This window comes from Pteropus vampyrus, unplaced genomic scaffold, assembly GCF_000151845.1.
Source record: "Pteropus vampyrus isolate Shadow unplaced genomic scaffold, Pvam_2.0 Scaffold279, whole genome shotgun sequence".
In the NCBI taxonomy this organism is placed as follows: domain Eukaryota; kingdom Metazoa; phylum Chordata; class Mammalia; order Chiroptera; family Pteropodidae; genus Pteropus; species Pteropus vampyrus.
Window position 1 is genome coordinate 824,468 of NW_011889060.1, and position 9,387 is coordinate 833,854.

Here is a 9,387-nt window from a genome sequence, read left to right on the forward strand (position 1 = left end):
TATCAGTAAATGGTTATTTTAGAACATGTGAATTTAGGTTGAGTCAAAGGTCTGCACGTGCCTCTACAGAAGGTTTAAGGTAGAAGAGGATTTCCATTAGTAAAATGTTTATAGGTGACAAAGCATAGCCAAGGTCTGGTTTAATGGCTGCTTCTGAAAGAGGCACGATCGGAAAGTGAAATGCAGCCACTGAGGGCAGGCAGGAGCGTCCGCACCCGTCCTCCGCACGCGAACCAGCACCGCCTCTGCTCTTCCCAGGGTTAGTCCATCACGTTAGCGACCGAGATCAAAACATTATTCTACTTTAAGTGATTAAAATCAAACCTGTATCAGCAAGTTAAATCGTTGCGTTCTGTAATTTTTTCTATTCTTTGAAGCGAGTTGGCAGAAATTCTTTGTGGAATTCTTACAGGTCAGATCTTGTTCAAGGAAAATTCAGAGGCTTCGAGTGGGGAGGTAAAAAGCTAAATCAGCCGAATCATTTTATCATATTAAATTGCTGGGCTAGATTCTGCCAGGACTTAGGAGCATTTTCATAACAGGTTTCGGTTAGATACTATTTGTGTCCGTATACGGAAAATGCTATTACTGATCTTGTTTTTAAAAAGTACTCAGCGTAGGAACTTCTAGCACTTGATTTTTTTCCACTTTGTGTTAACTTATTATGCTGAGTCTGCCAAGCTCAAAAAAGACATAGGTGGGAGGGTGTCTGAGAAAGTTGTAGAGGGCAAGAAGGCTCTAGAATCCCCAGAGTTATTTTTTTCCCTGCATAAAAGAACATCAGATTGCATGACTGGGGTTTTCCTCTCAGTCTTAAACACATTTTCATTTTTGTGATGTAAATGGGAGACATGACTAAGAAGACTGTTTCCTTGAGAAAATATAAAATCTTAAGGTGTTTTTTGACGTGAAGCTATTAGCATTTATCTTATCGAAACATTTCTTGAAGAGAAACATGCATTTACCATGCTGCCTCTACGTGCAGGTCAGCCTTCACAGCCCCGCACTCGCTTATTAAATTAAATCTATTTGAACATTCTGTGGGACGGTTCTTAGATGCCTTAAATTTTAAAAAGGCATAAATAACTATATAAATAAATGCCTTAAAGGCACCAGTGTTTAATTTGAGCCTTCACTCTCCAGCATCACTGTGACATAGCAGAGATTAGAGAACGTCAAAGCTTTAGTTAAAGTCTGATACCTCCTTCCTTTCTCATACAAGCATTTCTCAGTCAACCGCCGGTGGAAAGTGGTTACTGTGCTCCCGGAGGGGCTTCTTCATGCCTTTGGTGTTTCTGGGCCCTTCCTGTTAGTGGGGTCCGTCAGGTGGGTTTTATCAACAGTCTGTTGCCTTCACCTCCCTCTTCTCCCAAAAAAGACTGAAGGATAAAGGAGACAGTCACAGCCCCGAGTAAAAAGTACATTCTAGAACTACTTCCCCCTGTGGGCACACGCAAAAACTTTAGGCTGAAGTGTCATCCACCCGAAATGAAAAGTAAAAATCCAAATGGCTTTACAGTCAAAAGCATTCTTGTTAAATGCTCAATAATTCATTTCTTTGAAGAAAAATTTAATACTCTGAATAAAATCTCTGGCGTGGACCCCACGTGCTTGACATTCCCTTGCGGAGGAGTTAAGGCATTACCGTCTGAGTGAGGTGCCATTAGCTTTGGGCGCTACGAGTAAACATGTCTGTGACGTTACCAGCACCAACGAGGGACTATAACAGACTTAAAAAGACACAGCCATCTGTATAAAACCACCGTCGTTTACTCTGCAGTTCCCTACACCTGGCAGGAGAGGCCTGTGTGTAAGCATGAACTCGGTGGGAGTTTCGTAAAGTCCAAGTAGATGTTAAGGCACCAAAAGTAACATGGCACCAACACCCAAAAATAAAAATATAAATCTGCACAAACAACAGAGTGTGAAACACCAAAAAATTAAGGTTTTAGAAGTAGCTCTGGAGCGGCTCTCCCAGGACGGCTTCCAGTTGCTGAATAGTCTTTTGGCACTGACGTTCTACTTCTTCGCATTCATCTAAAAAAAAAATCAAAATTCAAACGAGTTAGTCGTCCTGCCTCGATTATCACTAGCCTAAATCCTCCCGTCCTGCCTTCTCTGGCCGTCATTCAGTCACAAGAAGTGACGGGCACCATGGAAACCTCCAGATCCCTCCTCCTGCCTTGATTCCCTTCCGGTAGCCTTAGACTTGGAAGCCAAGTAACACAGAACCCCCCACAACACAGGACACCGAAGAGAAGCCGACTGCTAGCAGTCCCCACCCCAGGCTGTAGGAAGCAAAGGTGAATGCTCTTGGTTTAGATAAGCGGTGAGTCATGACTATCAAAGTGTTGGTGTCCTCATCGCCGTCACCTCCACGTGCAGTAAGACGTACTGTCATTTCTCGGGCTGCACGGTTCTCGTGTCCAAAAGTGTACCCACCTCGACTTCAACCCCAGTTCCAACTGTGACACTTTATCAAGTTACTTAATGCTTTTAAAGCTTCTCGTTTCTTCCTTTATAAAAAAAAGGGGCGAGGGGTGGATGGCATATACCTGTCGCGAGGATGAGATCATCCTTGCCCAGCAGCGGCTAAGTGCTGGTCGCTGTCAATAAGCAGCAAAGCTAGGGTGGCTTCAATGGCCTAGACATTTTGACACAGTAACTCTACATCTGGGGACAAACATTCTCGCACTGAGGTAAATGCAACAGGTGTCATGGCCATTGGGCAGTCGCTTCCTAACAGCCCCCACCCCACTCCAAACAGGAACGCGGCCCCCGTGCTGCAGGTCACGGGCTGGAGCCGCGGGCTAAGCACAGCGCACCCGGCTGGCGTGATCGCCGGGCGCCTTTCCACAGACTTCTACTGCCAGGAATTACCTTCCATCAATTCAGCTAAGAAAGGAATGGACTCTGGTAGCAAGACAATGTAATTGTCCTTTAGTTTTTCAGCCAGTGCTAACACAGTAATCAGGGCGGCAAATCGAACCTGAAAGGGACAGAAGGATAAAGAACGATAAACTAGTGTTGCTATATTTATTACCTTAAAATCTGTCTAATTTGAGACAAGCTCTTGCCTTTTTAAACTTAATATTATTTCACATGAGTTTATTTCACTTTATGTCCAACTTTTATCTCAGGATACTGGCTGGGAGCTGTTTATGACATGGGTCATCTTATAAATCAAGTGCGTTTCAAACTGTTCCAGTTTGTAGGCCTTTAACAGGAATGTCTTTTTATAAGAACTTTCCTTTAATAAAAGCAATGAAAGAAAATGCCATACACGAACTCGAGTGTGTCATCAAATGTAACAACACTGGAGCTCACCAGCTCTCCTGGCTGATGGAGACGATGCCAACCTGGTGGCCACCTGCAGAACCCCGACCGAGGTCACCACCATAGCTGTGTGAGGGGCCTGGGCCCCGGCTCAGGTCAGCACTGAGTAAAAGAGCACACTGTGTCATGTCCTGATTCTGGAACTTGAAGTGTGGCTGTTTCCCACATGACTTCTCTGTGCGGAGGAATATAAACAGCTGTTTGGTGCTATTAGTGACCCACTTAGACACAAGCCGTGCTGGACCCCTCTCTCGTTTTGGACAATTTAAAAAATATTTGGATACACCAAATTGAGTTATTTAAAAAACATGTAATTACCTAGATTCAATCAGAATTTTTCTGATTTGTGCAACAAAACATTATGATAAATTTAATGCAATTTGGTGAGAACCTACAATTTAAACTCTGGGGGTACATCCAAATAGCCTGTTACTATCTAAGAAATAAATATTATGAATTTCGACTAATAAATCTCTTAATAAAATTCTGCTTTGGTTTAATTTATCCACTGAGGCCCCTGTACGACGATTAGTTTGAGCAAAGGCGAGTCACTGGTAGCACCGTGACGCTGACGCTCAGGTGTGGGGCTGGGACTCTGACCTCCGCTCGTCCTCCTGATAGTGGGTGTCAACCGCCACAGAACCCTAAGGCTAACGTGGCGGATCTCACTCAAAGGAATACTCTGTGCACAAGCTGAAGGCATTTGTTTTGGGGAACACAATGACATTTAAATGGTGCTTAAGAAACAAGGAATTACTTCATCTTTTCAAGATTAAAAGCACATATTTAGAAAGAGTTTTAGTGCTTATGTCAAAGGACGCACTGGGGCGGGAGGAGGATGACCGTCATTTACAAATAACCCGTCAGTAAAAACCGAAAACGTCTTGGGCTCAAACCCCCACAGACCACAGCCCGGCCGCCAGTCCTGGGAGACAGGCACCAACACAACCCCACTGGCTTCCTACGGTCCTATGCCCATAACCGCGACCCGGTTGCCCAGGCCGCACGGTGAACACGCAGCACCGCTGCACCTGACCTTGGGGGAGGAGTCTCTCGTCTTCAGCAGAATCTGGTAGTTCAGTGGTTTCCAGAGAGAGTCATCTGCCACGGCCACCGAGAACTGTGCGATGCACGGGGCCAGGTGCCCTGTCACCCGCTCCTGGAACTTCTCTTCTCCGCCAAGCCTGTTTTCTAGCTAGTAAGAGAGAGAGAAGGACTTTGAGCAACAAAGGACTTTCTTATTTCTGTTTGAAAAAACTTGCACTGCGTAGATAACATCCATGACATGTGCAGGCTCAAAAAGCAGGCGCTGTTCTAATCTTCTCTCCAGAGCACATTTACAATGCACCGGCTTCCAGAATGCACGCACAGCCCCCAGCACCGCTCCCCCCGGCAGAGCACCTCGGCGGGCCCACACGAAGGCGGCCCAGCCGGGAACATTCTCAATGGACTCAGTTTTAAACAACTAAAAGTATAACCATCAGACCTTATGTTTTTCATTGAAAAATGCAAAAGTAAAACAGTAAATGCCACTATGAAGTTATAGCCATGAAAAATGAGAAATTGATTTTGAAATAATTTTGTAAAAAAGAAATAAAAACTGGGAGAAAAGTAATTCCAGCAAAGTGTCACTTCTGTAGGTACAAAACCAGTAAAAATTCAAGTGACGGCTTCCTTGTCTTTCAACAAAAAAGGTTTTATTTGGTTACCTGATCCACCAGGGGCATCATCAAGGCTTCTGCTCTCTCTTTACTTAAAAAATGTTGAGTGTCAAAAAGGAAGATTTTATATAAACAGTTCAAAATAAACTGTAATAACAAGCAGCACTTTTCAGGGTCATTTTCAGAATCAAAAAATGCTTCATCTGTAAGATGGGGGAGAATAAAATGAAAAAAATGAATTTCACAATTTAATGTTTAAGCTCAAATCACTATTAAAAGAACTACAATCAGAAGGTATTTCTACACGATCTGGAAATCAAGCTCAGGATGAAGGCAGAACACATAGTGGATGGTCTAGTCTGTCAGGTAAGTGGCTCCTTTTAGACTTAACAGTCTCAGTGATGACTGTTCCGTTTGGCAAGCTGAATGACCAGTTTCAAGTGGCTTGCTCATTAGCATTAGAGAAACCAATCTTAACTTTAATATTTTAAAGTTATCTGCAACAGCTTAAGAGTAACACCCATTTACTTTATTCTTTCTTCCAAGTGAGTCAAGTAATTAGTGACCTACTTTCAATATGCTAAAACAGTTCAATGCCTGACAACTGACTACAGAACGAAAAATCACACTCCTTAAATGTATCACACTCGCTGCAACTCGTGTAAGGCACACAGAGCAAGGCTGCAGCCGAACTGGAGTCAGCTACCAACCTGTTTTGGAGATGTTCACCTGGTTCAAGGTGTCAGCAAAAGGCTTCACTAAGTGGCCAGCGAACAGAGTAAAAAGCCCTTTCAGTTTTTCGGCAATGCAATCTGCCAAGTTGTAAAATGTCAACAGTCTGTCTTTTGGGGCGTCTTCTGTCTTAGCCCAATCGAACAACTAAAAAAAATAAAGTAATAATTTATCCTATACATCTTGTAACTTACATAAGTACAAAAAGGATGCGGAGGAAGGATGCTTACCTTGAAAAATAGGGGTCTGAATGTGACTTCAGAAAGTTTTACAACCATAGCTACTAGACAGTCAATGATACAATTTTCTGTTTTTCCGACTTCTTCCAGATCATTCTGAAAACACAAGAGCTGATTTATTAGCCAGAGTTCTGACACCTGGCTCTAAATAACTGTGTCAAGTACGACAGGTTGCACGGCTAGTTTTTCTCTAGCCCTTAGGTTTGGATGCGGGGGAGTGGGAAGCAGCTGACCTCAGGGTGCCGTGCTCGGAAGTCCAGGGCCTCCAAGAAGAACGCGGTGAGCTGAGACTGATGGGAGACGAGCTCCTGTTTCCTCATGGCCCCGACGTGCTCCTGCAGGATGCTCATGAATGGGCCCATGTGATGCTACCGGGAACAGCAAAGAGGTGCCGGCTTTAAATATCCTAGAGTTCATTAAGTGAAACTTTCAAGTTTCAACACCATACGTCCCTTCTCCAAAGTCTAACCCCCAATATAACCTAACCTTCCAGTTCTTCTCGATCTGCTTGTACGTTTCGCTGATGGCTGGTAGCAGGACTCGGGGTGAGAGAGTGGTCGCCAGTGTCTTTTCAAGAGACTTGAGACGCACATTAGCCTGTGAGGCCGACCCCATTTCGCTAGTGACCTGTAGGAATATAAAAACAGTGATCGAGGCCATATGGGTACTTAGTGAAAATGTCTACACACTCAGAAAGAACTGAACCCAAATGCCAGCGATGGAGAAAAGCTTGGTGCATGTTGGCTTCACAGAGAATTCCTTTTACAGCCAACCTTGAATGTCTGAAGATAAAAATGGACAGATGTCTCTTTCCCACCTGGGAGTCAGGGAGGTGGGGAAGGACACAGAGCACTCGGATTGGTAAGATTTTCAGAGGCCAGGGATCCAGTGACCACAAGAGGAGTCGGGTTCTTCTTTGCTAACACATCTGGAAAGCTGTTTGTAAATTTCAAGCACAGGCTGTAGAGCACGTGACCCAGCTAAGTCATCTGCATCAAAGCAGTTAAGCCGCCTAAGCTCCTATGTGCAAACGCACAATACAACAGACCAGTACAAGGGGTCACTCTGGGGCACTTTCAGCTGGAAATGCTGCTTGGCCACTGTCTGTGCCAGCCGCCACCACCCTGGATACAGGAGCCCGCCCTCCCAGCGCGAGAGGCGAACAGGACACGCCCGTCCCTACAGGAAGCAGGAAAGGCAGCTCTGCCAGCTCAATTCCGAAGATCTCACGGGAAAAAAAAACAATAAAAACATCCTGCAAAGTAAAAGAGCCTCATGACAAAGTGACACCATATCGATGTCATGTCAAGATTAAGCAGGAGGGGCGATGGGAGTGGAAGAGAAAAAGGCACGCACAGAGTGACAAGTACATCTTTTCAGAAATCCAATCTCTGGGCCAAACAGAAACTAAAAACATAAAGAACAAATAAAATTACCTAATTTGTAATTTTTCCCTTTCCCCCACCACCCCAAGTGGTATGTTGTGGTCACAAGGACTCACCTGCAACAGGATACCCTCTAGGTAGGGGCTGATGAAGTGGGGGAGCGTCTCAACCACCTTCTGCAGAGCTGCCACGGCGCTGAGCAGGTAGACGTCACCGGAGCCCATGACACTGGCGTTTTTCATTCTTGTCAGCAATGAAGGCATCAGGCTAGAAATGAAAAACGGTTTGAGAGTAACCTTAGGCTGAAAGAGAAGTGGAAAACGGAGGAGTCGTTATGAAGAAAATCCAACACTGGCATGCACTGCATCACCACACGCGTCAGGGCCACGAAAACGTCTACACATTTCACGTGGCGAAGCAAGACTCTCCCAGAGCCAAGAGCACTGACGCAGCACGATGCCTTTCAACTTAACACCTGCTGTGTGCCAGGTGCTGTGCCAAAGGCCTCCCACACACGGCCCCGCGAGACGCGCACGCCGTGGGGACTGTCTCGGTTTCACGGACGTGCCCAAGGCTGCACAGTCAGTCAACGCCAAGGCCACAGTGAGTCAGGAGCAGCCGACTTCTGCGCAGGGCAGCACGAGGCGGCGTCTGCCCAGCTGGATGGGCTGCTACAGGAGCGTCGCCTACTGCTCCCTAGTTACAGCTGCTCAAAGGGGAGCGAAAACGGAGATAATAAACATCGTAAAGGTAATTGAGAATGTTGTGTTTTTCAGTTTGAAGAAAAGATCGATTCTTTAACAAATCTAATTCTATGTAACTTCTTAGAAGCGAGAAAAGGCACTGAGATGATTTTCCAGTTTGTACTAGAGACCCCGTGTGACAGTCCCTCGTCCAGGCCCCACTCGGCATACCTGGGGAGCTGGGGGATGGCCAGTGCTTCCAAGGCGGAGGCCACCTCGGCCACACACAGCAGGGCGCTCCCCAGCACGTTCCTCTCCTCCTCCTCTTCCGGCGCGATCAGCTTCACCGCAGCGTTCAGCACCGGGGCGAAGGGCTCCGGGTATTCCGCACCGAAGTTCCTGCACAAAAGCCTCAGGGTGTGCAGCGCGGTCTGTCTGTTCACTGCCTGCTCTGCCCCCTGCTTGTTACGCTGCACAACAGCCAGAAGGACTGGAACCAGCTTTAAGAAACGGAACACCTGAGGGAGACAGCCAAAGTTCCCCAAGTATTAAAGCTGCAAAGAAAAGGCTGGTCCGTTTTCCATTTTCACTGCTTGACACCATCTAAATGGAAATCAGACCAAGAGGACCTATGCCACTCCACTGTACACAAGGAACTGTCCCACTGATGCACTGAGCACAAAGCCAGCGCATGCGCTTGTGACCAGTGTCTGATGTTTTATACAACTTACATAAAACACCCTTCTGGTTTGGAGTAAGAGTGGATTAGAAATGTCCTAAAGCCAATTAAGGTGACGTAGGGTCCATATCAAGTAACAATTCCATTCAGCTGAGTTTCCATGCTAACAGCTCTTCTCTCGCTCGCTCTCGCTCTCTCTCTCTCACCCCGCCCCCCACAGTATTATAGTCACATAACGTACTGATTTAGATCGTACCAAGGAGAAACCAAGGGGGTGACATGCAGCTCTGACAAGGAGAACAGTAAACGGGCCTTAGTCTTCACTTACGGTTTTCTTCTTCCAGGACGCATTCTGCTGTAGCTTGTTGTTCAAAAGATCCATCGCTTTCCGGCGAACGGACGGCAGTGGGTTACCCAGCAGCCCTCTAATCACAGGAAGGAAGGTTTCTGTGGGCAGCAAGGCATTGACCTGGACAGCAGTTTTACATTTAACGGAAAAGAAATGAAAAAAAGGGAAGATCAACTCGAATTCAGACAGACTTCCGTTCTCTGCAAACCCTCTAGGTGCCAGGCGTTTCACACACACTCTCTTATTTGCTTCTTACACTAGCCTTTCATGTAGACTCACTGATCACACTTATAAACACACGGACAGACAACGAAAAGGACTGG

The 9,387-nt window shown here is 46.0% G+C and overlaps 1 protein-coding gene across 1 annotated transcript in view; it reads left to right on the plus strand.

The window, feature by feature from the left end:
* The window catches only part of ACTN2 (actinin alpha 2), a 389,901-nt gene that overhangs the window by 236,238 nt on the left and 144,276 nt on the right, over positions 1-9,387 (plus strand). The gene's annotated exons all lie outside the window — the stretch shown is intronic.